The sequence below is a fragment of the Orcinus orca genome, chromosome X (assembly GCF_937001465.1).
Source record: "Orcinus orca chromosome X, mOrcOrc1.1, whole genome shotgun sequence".
Lineage (NCBI taxonomy): Eukaryota > Metazoa > Chordata > Mammalia > Artiodactyla > Delphinidae > Orcinus > Orcinus orca.
Window position 1 is genome coordinate 125757375 of NC_064580.1, and position 23737 is coordinate 125781111.

General features: G+C 36.4%; 1 long non-coding RNA gene across 1 annotated transcript in view; it reads right to left on the reverse strand.

Annotated features, from left to right (window-relative positions):
* LOC125962881 (uncharacterized) overlaps nt 1-23534 on the reverse strand; it is a 117650-nt gene extending 94116 nt beyond the window's left edge. Inside the window, exons 1-2 of the long non-coding RNA XR_007474697.1 lie at nt 23421-23534; nt 20270-20363 (exon numbers count right to left, since the gene is read on the reverse strand). This is a non-coding gene — a long non-coding RNA (uncharacterized LOC125962881). The remainder of the gene's footprint in view (nt 1-20269; nt 20364-23420) is intronic.
* Nucleotides 23535-23737: the final 203 nt, after the last annotated feature.

A 23737-nucleotide genomic window follows, 5' to 3' on the forward strand; every position in this document is an offset into this window, starting at 1 on the left:
TAAAATGTCAAAAGTTAAAGAGATGATTTTATAAGTGAGAGAAAAACAATTAGTTACATATAAGGGAACCTCCACAAGACTATCAGGAGATTTTTCAGCAGAAACTTTACAGGCCAGAAGGGAGTGGCATAATATATGCAAAATGCTGAAAGGAGGAAAACTCACAAGCAAGAATACTCTTATCTGGGAGGGATAGACCATCCAGATGGAACATCAGTTAAGGAAATATTGGCCTTAAACAACATGAGAACAGATGAATTTAATAGATTTATACAGAACATGTCTCAAAAAACTGCAGAATACAAATTTTTTTCAAGTGCACATATAACATTCTCCAGGATAGATCACATGTTAAGCCACAAAATGGTCTTACTACATTTAGGAAGACTGAAATCATATCAAGCATCTTTACCAAACACAATGGTATGAAACTAGGAATCAATTATGGGAGGAAAACTGGAAAAAAATAAACACATGGAAACTAAAGGACACACTACTAAACAACCAATGGATTAACTAAGAAATCAAAGGGAAATCAAAAAATACCTGGAGACAGATGAAGTTGGAAATGCGATGTTCCAAAACCTATGGCACACAGCAAAAGCAGTTCTAAGAGTGAAATTCATAGCAATACAGACCTAACTCAAGGAAAAAGAAAAATCTCATATAAACAATCTAACTTTACACCTAAAGGAACTACAAAATGAAAAACAAACAAAACAACAAGTTAGTTGAAGGAAGGAAATAATAAAGATCAGAGTACCGACAAATGAAATAGAGACTGAAAAACAACAGAAGAGATCAATGAAACTAAGATCTGGTTCTTTGAAAAGATAAACAAAAGATAAATCTCTATGGTAAAAACTCTCAACAAAGTGGGTATAGAGGAAACATACCTCAACATAATAAAAGCCATATATGACAAACACACAACTAATATCATACTCAATGACAGAAAGCCAAAACCTTTTCCTCTAAGATGAAGAACAAGACAAGGTTGCCCACTCTTGACACTTTTATTTAACATATTATTGGAAGCCCTAGCCACAACTTGAGCAAGAGAAAAAGGCATCCAAATTGGAAAGGAAGATGTAAAATAGTCAATATTTTCAGGTGACATGATACTATATATAGAAAATCCTGAAGACTCCACCAAAAAAACATTAGAACTAATAAATGAATTCAATAAAGTTGCAGGATACAAAATTAATATATAGAAATCACTTGTGTTTCTATACACTAATAACAAGCTATCAGAAAGAAAATTTAAGAAAACAATCCCATTTAGAATTGCATCAAAAGGAATACAATACCTGGGAATAAATTTAACCAAGGACGTGATAAACCTGTACTCTGAAAACTATAAGAGATGGATGAAAGAAATTGAAGATGACACAAATAAACAGAAATCATACTCATGGACTGGAAGAATCAATATAATTAAAACATCCATACTTCCCAATGCAATCTACAGATTAAATGCAATCCCTATCAAAATACCAATGGCATTTTTCATGGAACTCAAAGAAAGAATCCTAAAAGTTATATGGAACCACAAAAAAAGACTCCATAGTGAAAACAATCTTGAGAAAGAAGAACAAGGCTGTAGGTATCACACTCCCTGATTTTAAACTATATTACAAAGATATAGCAATCAAAATGGTATGATAATGGCATGAAAAGAGAAACATAGATCAGTGGAACAGAATAGAGAGCCCCAAAATAAACCCACACATATATGGTCCATTAATCTATGACAAAGGAGGCAAGAATATACAATGGAGAAAAGATAGTCTCTTCAACAAATGGTGTTGGGAAAACTGGACAGATACATGCAAAAGAATGAAACTGGACCACTATCTTACACAATATACAAAAATAAATTCAAAATGAATTAACTAAGGGTGAACCCTAATGTAATGTATGGATTTGGGGTGATAATGTTGTGTCAAGATAGGTTCATGAATTGTAACCTACATTGTATAGCACTCTGTTGGGGATGTTTATAATGGGGGAGTCTATACATGAGTCTTGGCAGAACATATATGGGAAATCTCTGTACTTTTCCCTCAATTTTTCTGTGAACCTAAAAGTACTCTAAAAAATAAAGTCTGCTTTAAAAAATAAGCAATTACTTCCAGGGTGTAGGATACAAGGTCAATGTACAAAAGTCAGTTGCTTTTCTATATACAAGTAATGAGTAATTGGAATTTATAATTAAAAACACAACACCATGTACATTGGAACAAAAAATGAAACACTTAGCTATAAACCTATGTTCAAATCTATATGAGGAAAACTATAAAACTCTAATGAAAGATATCAAAGATCTATTAAAAGTAGTGATATTGGTTCGTTTGTACTTTAGTACTTTAGAGTAAACTGAAGTCCACAGGTGGGTAGGCTTACTCCTAATGTGTTGCAACCTACAAAGCAATACCATGATTTCACATAATGAAGGGGTACTATTCTTCATGCTTTGTAATTGACTTCAGATTTACCATGGATCCTTTTCAACTTATGATGGGGTTATGTCCCAATAAATCCATCATAAGTTGAAAATATTTTAAGTCAAAAACGCTTTTAATACATCTAACCTACCGAACATCATAGTTCAGCCTAGCCCACCTTAAACATGCTCAAAACACTTATATTAGCCTCCAGTTTGGCAAAATCATCTAACACGAAGCCTATTTTATAAGAAATTGTTGAATATCTCATGTAATTGAATACTGTACTGAAACTGAAAAAGAGAATGGTTGTCTGGGTACAGAACAGTAGTAAGTGTATGGGTTGTTTACCCTTGTGATCATGAGGCTAAGCAGGAGCTGTGGCTCACTGCTGCTGCCTAGCATCACAAGAAAGTATTGTCTCACATATCACTACCACAGGAAAAGATCAAAATCTGAACTATGGCTTTTACTGAATGCACATTGCTTTCGTACCATCATAAAGTCAAAAAATCGTTTTAAGTCGAACCATCGTAAGTCGGGGACCATCTCCAGTTTTCCGATTACTTCTCAAAATGACTTTTATGTTTGAGTATTCTTCATTTATTCTTTTGCTCATTTATTCATTAATTCATTTAAAACATAGTCTTTAAGTTCCTATCATATTCTAGACACAAAATCTCAGACGCTTATTTCCTTGTCTTGATACTAACTGTGCTAGTAAATTCCTTGGGTATCACCCATATATCAGGCACACTTAAAATGCCAAATGTCCCCAATATTGATTTGTGCTTTGTTTTAAATGGACCATCACCAATTCACCTGGGACTTTAAATTTAGTTGTTCTATGACTACACATATTCTTCCCTCTTACTTAAGCTGGTGTCTTTTATCTGCTTGCAGGCAGCCTTATATGACCATATTATTAACAGTAATAATAAGAACAATAAGAACAACAATAGCAGTAGTAGCAGCCTGCTTACTAAGTGCCAATCACTGATCACTTTTCATTTGTTATCTCATTTAATCCCCACAATACTGAGGATCTAGGATCGATATATACATTTTTAAGATGAAAAAACTGAGATACAGAGGTAAGTAACTCACCCACAGTCACACAGGTAGCCATTATTAGAACTAGGATTTAAACATAGCCATTCTGGCTACAGGAGCCCTCTCCTAATCACTATATTACCTTCACTATAATTTTCAATAGTTCTAGTAATAGCAATGATTAATAAATATAGTATTATGACTCCTAATTTTAGCATTCCAATTGTATTCATGAGTTTGATAACTTTTAGAAACATTGCAGGCCCATTTTATCCTGAACCTTAATTCTGTTACATACTTCCGATGTGTTACTATCTATCATAGTCAGTTGCATAAAGAACTTAGGCATTTAGGTTGTTTCCATCAACTATACTTCAATTAAAAAATAAATAAAATTAGGGCTTCCCTGGTGGTGCGGTGGTTGAGAGTCCGCCTGCTGATGCAGGGGACACGGGTTCGTGCCCCCCCCAGTCTGGGAAGATCCCACGTGCCGTGGAGTGGCTGGGCCCGTGAGCCATGGCCACTGGGCCTGCGTGTCTGGAGCCTGTGCTCCACAATGGGAGAGGCCACAACAGTGAGAGGCCCGCGTAGCGCAAAATAAAATAAAATAAAATAAAAAATAAAGAAAGAAATAAATAAAATTAAATTTAAAATGAAAAAAAAAAAGAACTAAAGCAGAAACAGTGTCTGGCCAAATGTCATACCCACCTTTGGCACCATAACTGGCCAAGGATATAACCATATGATACTAACACAGCAGCCTCCATCATGACTCTATGGATAGTGTATGAGGCAGTTCTCGTAAGAGTGCAGTTTCCAGGGACTTCCCAGGTGGTGCAGTGGTTAAGAATCCACCTGCCAATGCAGGGGACATGGGTTTGATCCCTGGTCCGGGAAGATCCCACACGCCATGGAGCAACTATGCCCATGCACCTCAACTACTGAGCCCATGTGCCGCAACTACTGAAGCCCGTGTGCTCTAGGGCCCATGTGCCACAACTACTGAGCCTGCATGCTGCAACTACTGGAGCCCATGCACCTAGCCTGTGCTCCACAACAAGAGAAACCACCGCAATGAGAAGCCCGTGCACTGCAACAAAGAGTAGCCCCTGCTCACCACAACTAGAGAAAGCCCTTGTGCAGCAATGAAGACCCAACGCAGCCAAATAAATAAATAAATAAAATAAATTTTAAAAATATGAAAAAAAGAGTGCAGTTTCCATAACTTGAAAGGGATCTGCACAGATCAGATGGAAAATCCAAATATGCAAAATAAAACAGAAAAACTTCTCATCCTTTCCTATATCCCTTCTCCATGGTGGCTGCTGAGATCTCTAAAGCTCCACAAAACATAGCCTAAAACTTATATAGGGGAAGACAATTGGATTGAGAATCAAAGGTGAATTTGAATTCAAAATACTGTGACTTTGAACAACTCATTTGAACATTCTGACCCTCAAAACACAGGGGTAAAATGATTACCCTTAGCTTGTGTGTTAATCCAATGAAATAAAAATGGGTTTATGGATATTAACTATTTTGGAAGTTGGATATGATTATTGTACTCTTCAGACATACATTCAACGCAATTCCTATCAAAATTCCAATGGCATTTTTTTTTTGAGGTACGCGGGCCTCTCACTGCTGCGGCCTCTCCTGCTGCAGAGCACAGGCTCCTGACGCATAGGCCAAGTGGCCATGGCCCACGGGCCCAGCTGCTCCGCGGCACGCGGTATCCTCCCGGACCAGGGCACGAATCCGCACCCCCTGCATCGGCAGGTGGACTCCCAACCACTGCACCACCAGGGAAGCCCCCAATGGCATTTTTTATAGAAATAAAAAAATCAAACCTAAAATTTATATGGAACCACAAAAGACCCTGAATAACCAAAGCAATCCTGATAAACAAGAACAAAGACAGAGGCATCAAACGTCCTGATTTCAAACTATACTACAAAGCTATAGTAATCAAAAAAGTATGGCTCTGGAATAGAAACAGACACATAAGTCAATAGAATATAATTCAGAGCACAGAAATAAACCCATACATATGTGGCCAACTATTCTTTTACAAGTATGCCAAGTATATTAAATGGAGGAAAATATAATCTCCTTATTAAATGGTGATGGGAAAACTGGATATCCATATGCAAAAGAATGAAACTTGACCTCTACCTTACACCACTGACAAAAATTAACTCAAGATGGATTAGACTCAAATGTGAGACTTGAACAAATAAAACATCTAGAAAAATAATCATGGGGAATATGCTCCTTGACATTAGTCTTGGCAACAATTTTTTTGGATGTGATACCAAAAGCATCAGTAACAAAAGGAAAAATCAACAAGTGGGACTACATCAAACTAAAAATCTTCTGAAAAGAAAACAATCAACAAAATGAAAAGGCAACCTACAGAATGGAAGAAAATATTTGCAAACCATCTATCTGATAAGGGGTTAATATCCAAAATATAAAAGGAACTCATACAACTCAATAACAAAAATTTTAAAAAAATGATAATAATCCGATTTTTAAATGGGGAAAGGATCTGAATAGACATTTTTCCAGAGAAGATATAGAAATGGTCAACAGGTAAATGAAAAAATGCTCAACATCACAAATCATCAGGGAAATGCAAATCAAAACCACATTGAGATATCAGTTCACACTTGTTAGAATGACTATTCTCAAAAAGACAAGTGCCAGTCAGGATGTACAGAAAAGGGAACACTTGTGTACTGTTGATGGAAATGTTAATTGGTACAGCCTTTATGGAAAACATATGGAAGTTCCTTAAAAAATTAAAACAGAACTACCATATGATCTAGAAGTCCCACTTCCAGGTATATATATCTGAAGGAAATGAAATCACTATCTCAAAGACATCTACACTCCCATATTTATTGCAGCATTATTCACAATAGCCAAAACTGGAAACAACTGTTTGACAATGGATGAATGGATAAAGAAGATGCTGTATGTACATGTATACGTGTGTATATATTTACACATATAATGGAATATTATTCAGCCATAAAAATGAAGAAAATCCTGCCATTTGTGACAATATGGATGAAGCTTAAGGGCATTATGCTAAGTGAAATAAGTCAGACAGAGAAAGACAAATACTGTAAGATATCAAGTATGTTAAACATAAAAAAAAGAAAAACAACATTTACAGAAACAGAGAGTAGATTGGTTGTTGCCAGGGGCGGCAGATTTGGAAAATGGGTGAAGGTGGTCAAAGGGTACAAAATTCCAGTTATACGATGAGTAAGTCCTGGGGATCTAATATACAACATGGTGACGATAGTTAACAATACAATACTGTCTACTTGAAAGTTGCTAGAAGAGTAACTCTTAAAAGTTCTCACCACACATACACCTGTGTGAGGTAATAGATGCATTAACTAACTCTATTGTGGTAATCATTTCACAATACAGACAGTCCCTAACATATGATAATTTGACTTAATGATATTTTGACTTTATGATGGTGGAAGAGCTATATGCATATAGTAGAAACTGTACTTCAGATTTTGAATTTTGGCCTTTTCTCAGATAGTGATACACAGACCTATTCTCTCTCCTGTTGCTGGGCAGCAGCAGTGGGCCACAGCTCCCAGTCAGCCATGCAGTTATGAGGATAAACAACCCATACACTTACCACCATTCCGTACCCAGAAAACTATTCTGTTTTTCACTTTAATTACACTATTCAATAAATTACATGAGAAAAACAAATATCGTATATTAACGCATATATGTGGAATCTAGAAAAATGGTGCAGATGAACCTATCTGCAAAGCAGAAATAGAGATGCAGGCATAGAGAACAAACATATGGATTCAAAGGGGGGAAAGGGCAGGATGGGATGAATTGGGATATTGGGATTGACATATATATGCTACTATGTATAAAATAGATAACTAATGAGAACCTACTGTATAGCACAAGGAACTCTACTCAGTGCTCTGTGGTGACCTAAATGGGAAGGAAATCCAAAAAGGAGCAGATATATGTATACATATAGCTGATTCACTTTGCTGTACACCAGAAACTAACACAACATTGTAAAGCAACTATACTCCAATAAAAATAAATAAATAATAAATTAAAAAATAACATGAGATACTCAACATTTTCTGAAATAGGCTTTATGTTAGATGATTTTGCCAAACTGTTGACTACAGGAAGTGTTCTGAGCACATTTAAGGTAGACTAGGCTATGCTATGATGTTCGGTAGGTTAGGTGTATTAAATGCCTTTTTGACTTAATGATAATTTTCAACTTAAGATGGGCTTATTGGGACCTAAGTTGAGGACGATTTGTATATATGTATATCAGATCATCATGTTGCACCTTAAACCTATGCAATGTTATATGTCAATTATATCTCAATAAAGCTAAAAATAAAAAAAGATAAACGTAACTAAATGATAAGGTACACATGATTAGCCAGAGCACTCTCCAGAAACCTTAATGAGATTTTTTAACTGCTCAATCTGTGGGCTGAAATGTCAATTGCCACAACTCTCATGATATAATAGATAACAAGAACAGTGGGATTGAAGATTGCCCAAATAATTAAGGGTTACAAAGGCAGTATATTTAAAAGGAATGATTTTGCAGGTGCTATGATGATCTTTTTAATGAGTCAGCTTGACTAAGCTACAGTCCCCAGCTATTCAATCAAACACTAATCTAGGTGATGCTGGGAAGGGCTTTAAGGAAGATTATTCTGGGTGACTTGCATGGGACTGACTACATATATAATTTGTAAGACCTCAGAAGCATGGCTGAGGCTTCCCTGAGAGAGAAGAAATTCTACCTGGGTCTAGGCCATTGCCCACAATCACATAATTCAATTTCTTGATTGTGTGTGTATGTGTATGTTCTATCTACCTACATATCCTACAAGTTCTGTTTCTGCTGTTGAATGCTGACTGACGTAAGTGTGTGCCCGTGCCCACATGCACACACCTACCCCTCAGGCCCCAATTCCTCTAAGAGTTGTTGGCATCCCATCTCTCTTTACCTTTAAAGGACTTTGCTCCTGCAGGTATCTACTCTTTCTCCTGTATCTTCAATACTCTATACCTCTCTGCTGGATTGTCTTCCTTAGCATTCAAACATTTCCTGGGATCTCACAGTTTCCTAGATCTCCAATTATAGTACTAATTTTTAGTACTGTTGTCAATGATTGGGTAGACAACTCTGCTGACCTGTGGAATTCAGTATTAAGAAGTATGATTTTTTTCAGATATAAGCTGAATTATCTAATAATAGCTTTATTAACAATAAAGGTGATATTTTGTTCGCTAACCGTGGATTCTTTGTCTTGTCTCTTAATTGGCTCAGAACTTGGTCAGGGCAGAGGGTATTATTTATTTATCACATTGCAAAACCCCCAAAAGTTTAGGACTTGGAACAGTACATTCAAAATAATTTTTTGTATTATTATAATGATCAGTCATATTTTGAAATCATGAGTACAAAGGATGCCTATTTGGTGTTCTCTTCTGGGAATTGCCTACTTGACTAATAAGGCTGAACTTCTAGAAACCATATATTTGATTTTGTCACCATGCTTCTGGCTATAATAGATTGTTGTGGAGGTGGGCAGCTGACACAAGTTGAGGTATTCAGTGTCTCCTTGGGCTTAGAAAAGGTGGAAGGGGGAAGAGAGTGAGAGAGAAGGTGTGGACAGTGCATCATGGGAATTAAAATTAATATGTACAAAGTTATAGGGTATAAAACTTACGATACTTTCATGGAATGATAAACAGTGTTCCACTAATGGAATTTGGAATACATGAGAAGCATGGAAAGAGATTTGAGTGTAGAAAGATAGTTTGAAGTCAGATCATGAAAAGTCTTAGTCCATGAATAGTATGGAAGTTTTCCTGAATCGTATAGGTTTCTTCTGAGGAATTTTTATCATGAGAATGGTACTATTACATGATGCATGCAAAAATGTTTGGAAGACCATGAGATTGGAGGCAGAGACAGTATTTCAGAGACCACTGCAATTGTTCAAGTCTGACTTCAGGAACAGCAATAGAAAAAAAAAGAGAAGGTAGATTAATGAGATCTTTAGAACATAAAAAATTGGGGTAGTTGGTGATAAACTAAAGTCGCATATTTATTTATTCAACAAATATGACTATTGTGTGTTAGGTACTCACAAAATACTAGAACTCAAAGGTACCTTCGATAATTTAGTTCAGTGCCTTCATTACCAAGCTGAGCAAACTGAGGCCAAGAAAAGAGAAGCAATTCCTAAGATAACAATAAATTAGTGAAGTGAAGAACTGAGATTAGAACAGTCTTCTATTTATTAGTGAAAGGGTACGGTTTTTTCCTTCCAAAACACATTAATATTTATAGCAAAAATATTTTCTATTTTAAAATGAGGGAAATTGCATCTCCTACCAGTTAACTCTAAAGAATTCTGATAAAATATTTTGCCTGACCATATGTGCGTGGGTTTATCTCTGGGCTTTCTATCCTGTTCCATTGATCTATATTTCTGTTTTTGTACCAGCAATCCCACTACTGGGCATATACCCTGAGAAAACCATAATTCAAAAAGAGTCATGTACCAAAATATTCATTGCAGCTCTATTTACAATAGCCAGGACATGGAAGCAACCTAAGTGTCCATCAACAGATGAATGGATAAAGAAGATGTGGCACATATATACAATGGAATATTACTCAGCCATAAAAAGAAACGAAATTGAGTTATTTGTAGTGAGATGGATGGACCTAGAGTCTGTCATACAGAGTGAAGTAAGTCAGAAAGAGAAAAACAAATACCGTATGTTAACACATATATATGGAATCTAAGGAAAAAAAATGTCATGAAGAACCTAGTGGTAAGACAGGAATAAACACACAGACCTACTAGAGAATGGACTTGAGGATATGGGGAGGGGGAAGGGTAAGCTGGGACAAAGTGAGAGAGTGGCATGGACATATATACACTACCAAACGTAAAATTGATAGCTAGTGGGAAGCAGCCGCATAGCACAGGGAGATCAGCTCGGTGGTTTGTGACCACCTAGACGGGTGGGATAGGGAGGGTGGAAGGGAGGGAGACGCAAGAGGGAAGAGATATGGGAACATATGTATATGTATAACTGATTCACTTTGTTATAAAGCAGAAACTAACACACCATTGTAAAGCAATTATACTCCAATAAAGATGTTTAAAAAAAGTAACTGAGATTAAACTTCAAAAAAAAATTTTGCCTGTCTAAAACATGTAAATATAAACAATTTTCCCAGTTTAATTTCTACTAATTAAAGGGAAAAATCTACCTACCTCCTTAAAGCTGTAGAGGACAGCAACTATAGAAGATTTATGAAGGCATTTGGAAGGACATATGCTTAGAGAGTCTATCCAAAGCATAATATGAATAGAAAAGAGAAAAAAGCAAATGAAAGTCATATTAGCAAGTATAAAATGCATGCTGCTTAAATCTCACATTTAGACATCCTTGGTTCCAAACCAAAAAGATTAAAATGTTGGCATTTCTCGTAATTGTTGTGTGAATGAAATGAGAACGTGCATAAAGCATATATTCCACACCTGGCCCACTTTAGCAACACAATAAAAGGAGGCTACTGTTACTGTTGATGGTTTCATTGTTATTATTTGCACATAATCAGGCAGACATTATTCACAATGAAAAATGATTTCTATGATTTCTGGATTTGTTAGCATCTGTGTATCCTTCACATTGATTTAAATAAGTTCAGTTCAGTTTAGTAGCTACTGATAACAAACTATGTGCTAACCACTTTTCTAGCCACTGGAATTAAAAGAAAAATTAGTCCTTTTTCCAAAGTCATAGTCAATTGAGAAAGTTATTCATATGTAATGGATTATATTAAGAAAAGATATATGTGCAAGGATAAGTATGATATGGGAGCAGAGATGGTTATCATTACACCTGCCTAAAGGTGTATAAGGATGCTTCTTAAATGTGGGATGCTTATACTACATTGTCAGAGATAAAGAGACATTATCCAGGCCAATGAGATTCCAGGTGGATGGAAGAGCAAGAGCAAAAGTACAGAGGCACAATGTAGTATGGTACATTTTAGAAATTATAAAGGAAAACACTGGAGTAAGTGTATGTATACATATACTGATACTTACATACATACATATATATGTGTGTGTGTGTGTGTGTGTATATATATACATATATACACACATATACATATACACATATATCCATACATATACACACATATATACATATATATCCATACATATATCCACCCTGTGTGGGTATATATAAATACACACACACACACACACACACACACACATATATATCTCCACCCTATCCCACACTTATTCCAGTGTTTTCCTTTACAATTCAGAAAATATATATTTTATGTAATAAGTGAATACTAAGAACATTTTTGTACCAAAAATGAGAATATAAATGAAATGGACAAATTCCTATAAAGATGCAAACTACCAAAACTGACTAAGTAAGAAATGGAAGATTTGAATAGATTTTTAATAATATATATGTGTATACAACCTGGCTCTATCGCTGCTCTGTGAGTGTCCGTACCTTGACACTGGAGCCACTGCCACAGCAGTATCACCTGTATCCCAACCTCAGAGCCACTGTTGCTCCGTGAATGCCTGCACTCTGGACTCTGGCTCTGTAACCAGTCCACAAGGGACTGTGCCTTGCAAACCTATAGCAATGCTGCAGTGAGAGGACCTGAGCACCAGGCACTGGAACCACCAGCAGCCTGAACTCTGGAGCCATAGTCCCTCCAAGTATGTTCATGCATATACACACATATACATACACAAACCCATGCTACTCGATAGCAAAACAAACAGTCTGATTGAAAAATGGGTAGAGGAACTAAATAGACATTTTCCCCAAAAAAGACATACAAATGGCCAAGAAGTACTTGAAAATGTGCTCAACTTCACTAATAATCATTAGGGAAATGTAAATCAAAACTACAATGGGGTATCACCTCACATCTGTTAGGATGGCTATTAAATGAAAGACATAACAAGTATTAGCAAGGATGGAGAAAAGGGAACCCTTATATACCTTTGTTGGAAATATAAACTGTTCCAGCCATTATGAAAAGCAGTATAGGTATCCCTCCAAAAATTAAAAGTAGAACTACCATATGAACTAGCAATCCCACTTCTGGGTATATATGCAAAGCAAATGAAATCAGGATCTCAAAGAGATATCTGTACTCCCATGTTCACAGCCAGGATATGGAACATATGGCTATATGTGGTATATACATACACACACACAATGGAATATTATTCAACCTTTAAAAAGAAGGAAATCCTGGGACTTCCCTGGTGGTCCAGTGGTTAAGACTCCACGCTCCTAATGCAGGCGGCCTGGGTTCGATTTCTGCTCAGGGAACTAGATCACACACGCTGCAACTAAAAGATCCGACATGCCACAGCTAAAAGGTCCGACATGCCACAACTAGGACCCGGTACAGCCAAATAAATAAATAAATAAATAAATATTTAAAAATAAAAATACAATAAAATGAAAAGACAGAAATCCTGCCATTTGTGGCAACATGGATGAACCTAGAAGATATCATGCTATGTGGAATAAGACAGCCACAGAAAGACAAATACTGTATTACCTCACATGTGGAATATAAAAAAGTTGAACTCATAGAAGCAGAGTAGAATGGTGGCTTCTAGGAGCTAGGAGGGAGGTCTTGGGCAAAAGAGGAGATGTTGGTCAAAAGTGTACAAACTTTCAGTTATAAGATGAATAAGTTTTGGAGATCTAATGTATAGCATGCTGACTCTAGTTAATAATAATATACTGTATACTTGAAATTTGCCAGGAGGGTAGATATCAAGTGTTCTCACCACAAATAAACAGGTAACTATGAGATGGTAGATTTGTTACTTCTCTTGGTTTTGGCAATTATTTCACAATGTATTTATATAATAAAACATCACACTATATACTGTAAATATATATAATTTTCATTTGTTAATAGTTCCTCAATAAAGCCGGAGGGAAAATGCTAATTATTGGTAAGAACAGTAAAGTTTGTGGCATTTTAACTTACTCCAGTTTCATCTTCTCTTCCCTATATCTGCAGTAGCCATGAAAATAACAGAGTGCTTCCTAGGTATTGGTGTCCAGTACTGGAGGGAACAGAACAGACCTCATTCATAATAATTATAATTACAGTTGCCCCTTTAACAACACACAGGTATGAACTGTGCAGGTCCACTTATATGTGGATTTTTTTCAATAGTAAATACAACAGTACTACATGATCCGCACTTGGTAGAATCTGTGGCTGCAGAACTGTAGATATGGAAGGACCATGGATATGGAATGCCAACTGTAAGTTATACCCGAATTTGCAACTGCATTGAAGGTTGGCACCCCTAACCCCCACATTGTTCACGGGTCAACTGAAATTATTTGCTCTGACCTGTATGGTGACTTCTTGGAATATCTGCTCCAAAGACTTGTTTTTATTTCACTTAACTGGGAACTGGCCTAGTGTTAAGGCTGCAATAGGCTCAGGGGGTATTTGTTGTATACATTTACAGGCTAATGTCTTAGGTTGCTTCTGCCTGAGGTGATAGATAAAGTTTCCGCCAATCAATACAATAACCAAATACCTTGGGAGGAAAGGGTGGGGAATGAGGACCTTGGAAACATTAAATATATTCCTGGCAATCTAGAAAGCCACACATGTGCTCAGTGCTGTGTACATGTTCAGGGAAGACCTGAGAAGGCCCTATGATTTCATCTCCTGCTTACTTGAAGCACTATGGAATCAGTAAGTAAAGGCTAAACTATGTGTCCACTGCCTAGCTATGTGATAAAGGCATGCTTCAACACACACAGATAGTCCCTGGGCAAAGAATGGAAGATTTTTTTTTGGCTATAGGTGTTTAAAGAAACCTCTGTACAATTATTAGTTGACCACTGAGCTAACAGAGCAGAGTCTTCAGTGACCACACTTGAAAAATAATACAGACATTACAGCATTTAGTACAGGTAAGTCACTAAACAAACAAATAACAAAAAATAGAATAAGCAGTAGCAACAACAAATCCTGGGAAGGGAAAAGAATATGCTATTTAGAGTATGCACATCATAATCAAAAAGGCCATCTAAAAAATTAGGCAGAGAAATAAAAAAATGTACAACCTATACACAGGGAAAAAATATCAATAGAAACTGCCTGAGGAAGCCCATTGGACTTTCTAAAGAAAGACTTTACATCAGATGTTTAAATATATCAAATAAACTGAAGGAAACTATGTCTAAAGAACTAAAAAATGTAGGGAAATGATGTTTCACTAAATTGAGAATATTAATAAAGTGAAAAAATTATCAAAAAGAGAAAAACAGAAATTTTGGAGTTGAAGAGTAAAATAACTGAAATGAAAAATTAACTAGAGGTTCTCAAAATCAGATTGTGGAAGGCAGAAGATAGTTTCAGTGAGCATGCAGATTGGACAGCTGAGCTTATCCTGTCAACAACAGTAAGAAAAGAGAATGAAGCAAAATGAATAGGGCCTCAGAACCTTAGGCACATCATTAATGGTACCAACACAAGCATAGTGGTAGTCCCAGAAAGAGAGGAGAGAAAGGTATGGGGGAAAAATCTATTTAGAGAAGTAAATGCTGAAAACTTCCCAAATTTGATGAAAAGTATTAATCTACACATCCAAGAAGCTCAATAATCTCAAAGTAGGATAAACTGAAAGAGATCTATACCTAGACATGTCATAATCAATTTGTGAAAAACTAATGATAAAGACAATCATGAAAGCAGCAGGAGTGATTCATCATATACAAGAAAATCACAATAAGATTAATAGTTGATTTCTCATCAGAAGCCATGGAGGCCAGAAAGAAGTGGGATTACAATTTAATGTACTTAAAGAAAACATAGTATGTTACAAATTCTATAACTGGCAAAACTATCCTTTAAAAATGAAGGAGAGGGACTTCCCTGGTGGTGCAGTGGTTGGGAGTTTGCCTGCCAATGCAGGGGACGCGGGTTCGGGCCCTGGGCCGGGAGGATCCCACATTCCGTGGAGCAGCTGGGCCCGGGTGCCGCAGCTACCGAGCCTGTGCTGCAACTAGAGAAAGCGCAGCAGCAAGGACCCAACTCAGCCAAAAATAAATTAATTAATTATTTTTTAAAAATGAAGGAGAAATTAAGACATTGCTAGGTAAAAACCAAACAAACAAACAATGAGAGTTTGTCTTTATCAGATCTGCCTACAACAAATATTAAAGGCAGTCCTTCAGCCTAAAATAAAAGGATCCTAGACAGTAACTCATAAAGAAATAAAGAACACTAAAAAGGTAACTACATAGGCAAATATATTTTTATATAAAGTAAAAAGTATTTTTCTTTATAAATTCTTTTTTACTATTTGATTTAAAACAATTTCATAAATCATAAGTCTAGGTTGATGGGTATACAATGTATAAAAATATGTAATCTGTGACAATAACAGGATAAAGGTGGAGTGGCGAATGGAGATATACAGGAGCAGACATCTGTGTACTATTGAAGGTAAGTTGGTATTAGCACGTTCTAGGCTGTTATATATTTAAGATGTTATTTGTAATTTCCTGGGCAACCACTAAGAAAATAACTCAAAAATACAGTAAAAATATAGAAAAAAGTAAGATTAAAACAGTACACAAGAAAATATCAAAAACAAACAGCAAAATGGCAGAAGTCCCTCCTTATCAGCAATTACTTGAAATAAATATGGATTAAACTCTCCAATTAAAAGAGAGAGATTACCCCCACACCTATAGTCAATCTTTAACAAAGGAGGCAAGAATATATTCAATACAAGGAGAAAAGACAGTCTCTTCAGCAAGTGGTGTTGGGAAAGCTGGACAGCCACATATAAATCAATGAATTTAGAACACACCCTCACACCATACACAAAAATAAACTCAAAATGACTTAAGGACTTAAATATAAAACATGACACCAGGGCTTCCCTGGTGGCGCAGTGGTTGAGAATCTGCCTGCCAATGCAGGGGACACGGGTTCGAGCCCTGGTCTGGGAAGATCCCACATGCCGCGGAGCAACTAGGCCCGTGAGCCACAACTACTGAGCCTGTGTGTCTGGAGCTTGTGCTCCACAACAAGAGAGGCCGCAATAGTGAGAGGCCCGCGCACCACGATGAAGAGTGGCCCCCACTCGCTGCAACTAGAGAAAGTTCTGGCACAGAAATGAAGACCCAACACAGCCATAAATGAATAAATGAATAAATGAATGAATGAATGAATAAATAAATAAATAAATAAAATGACATCATAAAGCTCCCAGAAGAGAGTTTTAGGCAAAACATTCCCTGACATAAATTGTAGCAGTTTTCTTAGGTCAGTCTCCCAAGGCAAAAGAAAAAAAAGCAAAAATAAACAAATCAAACCTAATCAAACTTATAAGCTTTCACATAGCAAAGGAAACCATAAATAAAACAAAAAGATAACCTACAGAATGGGAGAAAGTATTTTCAAATGATGCTACTGACAAGGGATTAATTTCCAAAAGTACAAACAGCTCATACAGCTCAATATCAAAAAAACAAACAACCCAATCAAAAACTGGGCAGAAGACCTAGATAGACACTTCTTCAAAGAAGACATACAGATGGCCAAAAGGCACATGAAAAGATGCTCAACATTGCTAATTATTAGAGAAATGAACATCAAAACTACAATGAGGTATCACCTCACGCCAGTCAGAATGGCCATCATCAAAAAGTCTACAAATAATAAATACTGGAGAGGATGTGGAGGAAAGGAAACCCTCCTACACTGCTGATGGGAATGTAAATTGGTGCAGTCACGATGAAGAACAGTATGCAGGTTCCTTAAAAAACTAAAAATAGAGCTACCATATACTCTAGCAATCCCACTCTTGGGCATATATCTGGAGAAAACTCTAATTCAAAAAGATGCATGCACCCCAGTGTTCATTGCAGCACTATTTACAATAGCGCAGACATGGAAGCAACCTAAGTGTCCATTGACAGATGAATGGATAAAGAAGACGTGGTTTATGTATACAATGGGATATTACTCAGCCATAAAAAAGAATGAAATAATGTCATTTGCAGCAACATGGATGGACCTAGAGATTATCATACTAAATGAAGTAAGTCAGACAAAGAAAGACAAATATCATATGATATCACTTATATGTGGAATCTAAAACAAACGATACAAATGAACTTATCTATGAAACAGAAATAGACTCCCAGACATAGAAAACAAACTTATGGTTACCAAAGGGGAAAGAGGGGGAGGGATAAATTAGCAGTTTGGGATTAACAGACACATACTACTATATATAAAATTGATAACCAACAAGGTCGTACTGTATAGCACAGGGAACTATATTCAATATCTTGTAATAACCTATAATGGAAAAGAATCTGAAATATATATATAAATATCAATATCAATATCTATATCTATATATATATAGCTCAATCACTTTGATGTACACCAGAAACTAATACAACATTGTAACTCAACTATATCTCACTTAAAAAATAATAAAATAAAAGAGAGATTGGCACAACAGATTAGAAAACATGATCCAACTATATGCTGTCTATGGGAGATTAATTTTAGATCCAAGGACACAAATATGTTGAAAATTAAAGAATGAAAAAAGACATTCCATGAGAATAACAGCCTACAGAAAGCTGGAGTGGCTACACTAATATCAGACTAAATAAAATTTAAGTCAAAAACTGTTATGAGTTAAGGAAGCATGGATGGATCTAGAGACTGTCATACAGAGTGAAGTAAGTCAGAAAGAGAAAAACAAATATTCTATATTAACGCCTATATGTGGAACCTAGAAAAATGGTACAGATGAACCGGTTTGCAGGGCAGAAATAGAGACACAGATGTAGAGAACAAACGTATGGACACCAAGGGGGGAAAGTGGCGGGGGTGGGGGTGGGGGTGGTGGGATGAATTGGGAGATTGACATATGTACACTAATATACATATTAGTGTATAAAATAGATAACTAATAAGAACCTGCTGTATAAATAAATAAATTAAAAAAAATTTTTTAAGTTAAGGAAGAACATTATATATTTATAAACATGTCAATCCACCAAGAAGATATAATAATTACAAACACATACACACTTAATAACAGAGTCCCCAAAACGTTTGCAGCAAAAACTGGCAGAATTGAATGTGGAAATAGATATTCTATAATAAGAAGAATTCTTTCAATAATAAATAGAAAATCTAGACATTATCAGTGAGGAAATACTCGATTGAACAATACCATATACCAAACAGCCCTAACAGACATCTATAGAAGACTTCATCCAACAAAAGCAGAATATACACTTTTTCAAGTTCACATAGTACATTTCCAGGATAGACTACATGTTAGGCCACTAATTAAGTCTATACAAATTTCAAAAGATTAAAATCATACAAAGTATCTTCTCCAGGCAAATGGAATGAAAATAGGGAAACTGAAAAGTTCACAAATATGTGGGAATTAAACAACACAGTCTTAAACATCCAATGGGTCAACGAAGTGATCACAAGGGAAAGTAGAAAATACTTTGAAGAGAACAAAAACACTCTAGCATAGCAAAATGTGTGGGATATAGTGAAAGCACAGCTCGGAGGGAAATTTCTAGCTGTGAAAGCCTCCATTAAAATTAAGCAAGATATCAAATCAGTAACCTACATTACAACTTAAGGAACTAGTAAAAGAGCAAACTAAACCCAAAACTAGAAGAAGAGAGGAAATAATAAAGATTATAGCAGAGATAAATGAAAAACAATACAGAGAATTAATAAAAATAAAAGTTGGTTCTTCAAAAAAACTAAAATTGACAAATCTGTAGCTAGAATGACTCAATAAAAGAAGACTCAAATTGAAAGTGGGGTTATTACTACTGACCTTTCTAAAACAAAATGAATTATAATACTATAAACAATTGTACACCAACAAATTATTTAACCTAGATAATATAGATGAATTACTAAAAACACAAAAACTACCAAAAGTGACTTAAAAAGGCAGAAAATCTGAAGAGAATAATAACACGTAAAGATTTTGAGTCAGTAATCATAAACCTCCCAACAAATCAATCCCAGGGCTTCACTGGGTAAATACCAATATAAGATGATGGTACTCTTCCTAATTAATTCTACGAGGCCATCAATACGCTGATACCAAACCCAGGAAAAGATACCACAAGAAAAAGTAAACTACAGACCAATAACGCTTATGAATATAGATGAAAAATCCTAAACAAAACACTAGCAAACCAAATCCAGCAGCATTTTCAAATGCAGCATGACCAGCTGGGATTTATACCAGGAATGCAATGGTGGTTCAACATATAAAATCAAAGTTATACAGCACATTAACAGAATCAAGGAAAAAAACCCACAAATGATCATTTCACTTGGTACAGAAAGAAAAAAAAACACTTGACAAAATCCAATAACATTTATGATAAAAAAAGAAACACCACCCAACATACTAGGAATAGAAGTGAACTTCCTCAAACATGATAAACAGAATATATGAAAATCTCATAGGTAACATCACACTCTATGACTACAATCCGGTGCTGAAATAAACAACAGTGTTCCCAATTATGGAGCCAAACCAAGTTCTATGGTAAAATAAAATGAGAAAACTTTTCCGTTTTACCTTACTTGGCGTTGCATCTTTGTGCTCAGCTGAGGTCTCCTAAGGCTTCCAGCCAATGATGTGAGTATGTCTGGTTATAAATTCTGGCACATTCCTGTGGAAGGTGAGACTCCTGTAGTAAGTAACTTTGGCTTGAGGATTCCTCCCCATCAACCTGGCCAAACCTCTCCCAGAAATGCAGTGCAGTATGAAACTCCACCCAGTTTTCACTTCTCCCCCTTCCCATTCTTCATATAGGTCACACCTGCTTTATCATCTGAAGCTCTCCTATCTACACCTGATTATTTTCCCCAATAGACCTCCGGCATATCTAAACATGCCTCAGTGTCTGCTTCTCCGTGGACCTGAGCTAATATACTCTGCATGCTCCAATTACACGTATCTCTTTTACGTATCACTGTATTATGGCACTTACCATACTGTACTCTAATGATAATTTCTTTATCTTCACTCTCAGCAGGCTTCAACCTTGGTGAAAGTAGGTGCTGCACTGTATTCATCTTTGTAATCCTCAGAACCCAGCCTATTGCCTAGAACTACAGTCCAGTATTTATCTTTTCCCATCTTCATACAACTGAAGGTTATGTTATTTAGATAACAGTGGCCTACTGGCTGTGAGTGATGGTGGCTTACAAGGCAGAGCCGCATGTTACAAATGGTTTACAGATGTATGAAGATATCATCAGGTTAACTAATTGGGACCTGAGGCAGCTGCATCTACTAGGCTGATTAAGTACCCTGAGCTGCCTTGTCTATTTATCCCAGGGGCTGTACAAATATCATCTTTCTATTGGTGCTATGACATGAAATAATTTAGAAAATGTTATTATAGAATATACCAGAATCTGCGTCAGAGGACATTTCTGCAATTTGCAAAAAAAAATTAGTTGTGGTGGATTTTGATGTGTCCATCCCCTCCCACAATGGAAGTCCCTGACTGCACATTGTAGTAGTTCGTTAACTGTTTAATGAATGAAATATGTTTCACTCTGCACAAAAATTTTTAAATTGCAATAAATAGGTATAATCACATAGTGGGCTTAATAAACATTTGCTAAACTGAAAATTGAAACTGAAAGTAGAAAATACTAGGATGAGAATGAGCTTCACGCTTTCAGGTGAACTTCATAACTTCCTGTTATCAAATTGAGATATTTGTAGTGAGGTGGATGGACCTAGAGTCTGTCATACAGAGTGAAGTAAGTCAGAAAGAAAAAAACAAATACCGTATGCTAACACATATATATGGAATCTAAGGAAAAAAAAAAAAGGTCATGAAGAACCTAGGGGTAAGACGGGAATAAAGACACAGACCTACTAGAGAATGGACTTGAGGATATGGGGAGGGGGAAGGGTAAGCTGGGACAAAGTGAGAGAGTGGCATGGACCTATATACACTACCAAACGTAAAATAGATAGCTATTGGGAAGCAGCCGCATAGCACAGGGAGATCAGCTCGGTGGTTTGTGACCACCTAGAGGGGTGGGATAGGGAGGGTGGGATAGGGAGGGTGGAAGGGAGGGAGACGCAAGAGGGAAGAGATATGGGAACATATGTATATGTATAACTGATTCACTTTGTTATAAAGCAGAAACTAACACACCACTGTAAAGCAATTATACTCCAATAAAGATGTTAAAAAATTATCATAATTAATTGGCTCTGCCTTTGGATGGATTTTCTGCTAAAGGGGGTTATTTTGACAAAGATCAAAGTTCTGAATAAAGTCTTAATGCAAACTGGAAAAAATATGCCTGAAGGAATTTATATGCATGAATAATCCATAATAATGAATTGGCAAATAGGATCCTGGGTGAAAACATGACTTTAGAAATTATGAGGCTCCTCATTTAATTTTCAATATGTTAAACCTGATTGCTAGATAGAATCATGAAGCACTGAAGCTTGAAGGGGCCTCAGAGATCTAGTCCTGCTGCCTCATTTTATAGAGAGAGAAATGGGGACTCTGAGAAAAGTGACTGGGCAAAAAGGTTGCAGAATGAATTGGTGACATAGTCAAAAATAGAACTAAGGGGCTTCCCTGGTGGCACAGTGGTTGAGAGGTTCGTGCCCCAGTCCGGGAAGATCCCACATGCCGCGGAGCGGCTGGGCCCGTGAGCCATGGCCGCTGAGCCTGCGTGTCCGGAGCCTGTGCTCCGCAATGGGAGAGGCCACAGCAGTGAGACGCCCGCGTACCGCAAAAAAAAAAAAAAAAAATAGAACTAAAATTTTTTGGATCTTAGTCCAGTGTTTTGGTCTGTCTTCTCAGAATTATTGTTCTAGGAAATATTAATATTTAAGGTCACTGATAAAATGTCTCCCACAGGAGGTATATAACTGGCAAGAAACCAAATTGGTGGGAAAAGGCAAGGATTAAACAGAGGAGTAGCTGAGGAGGAACCAGATTCTGAAGAAAGAGGAAAAAGGAGGTTTTTGCTGCATCCCTCACAATTGGACCCAAGCAAGATATACATGATAGTATGTTTTTTTCAGAACCCAGACTTATGTGTGGTTATAAATTATGTCATTTTTTATTAATGTATACTTCACATACAATAAAAATCATACTTTTGGTGTACGTTGCTGTGAAATTTCACAAATGTACATAGTCATATAACTATGGCAACATTCAAGGTATAAAAGAGTTCCATTACCTCAAAAAATGTCCCCATTCCCATTGATAACAAATATCTTCTCCCACCTCCATGTGCTGAAAGCTACTGATCTCTTCTGTCCCTAAGTTTTGTCTCCTCGAAAGTGTCTAATTTTGGGTCTGATTACTTTGAATTAGCTAATGCCATTCAGATCCATGCGTGTACCTTCAAGGAACATGGATGAATGAGTTAACTACCAGTAGTTAGCTCATTTTTATGGCTTAGTAGATTCCAATGTATGAATGTATCAAAATCTGTAAATGTATCAAAATCTGTTTAACTATTCCCCAGGTTAGGAATATGTGGGTTATTTCCAGTTTTTTATTATTACAACCAAAGCTATGAACATCCATGTGCAAGTTTCTGGTTTATATATGTTTTAATTTTTCTTTGGAAAATACTTAGGAGTAGAACACCTGGGACATATAGAAAGAGTATGTTTAACTATACAAGAAACTGTCAAGCAATGCCCTTCTGAGATTGCTCTATTTTCCTACCAGATGCAGAAGATAATCATGAAGGTAAAAATAGCCCTTCTGTAACAACTACCACTTCTTCAAGAAAGCCACCATTTCAAGGGGGCCAACACTATTCGGCCATTGCCACAAGCTGAAAGAGAAAGTGAATCAAAATCAGCCAATTTAGGACCAAGAGACTCAGGAAACTGAACCACATCAAGTGGAGCCAGTAACTATCGTGTGCGGGCCAGAGACCTCAGAACTATCTACTGTATTTCCAGAGGTCTAAAATTGTCAACCATGTAAAGGCCAAATATTACAACAACAGAATATATAAATGGTGATGATTAAAATAA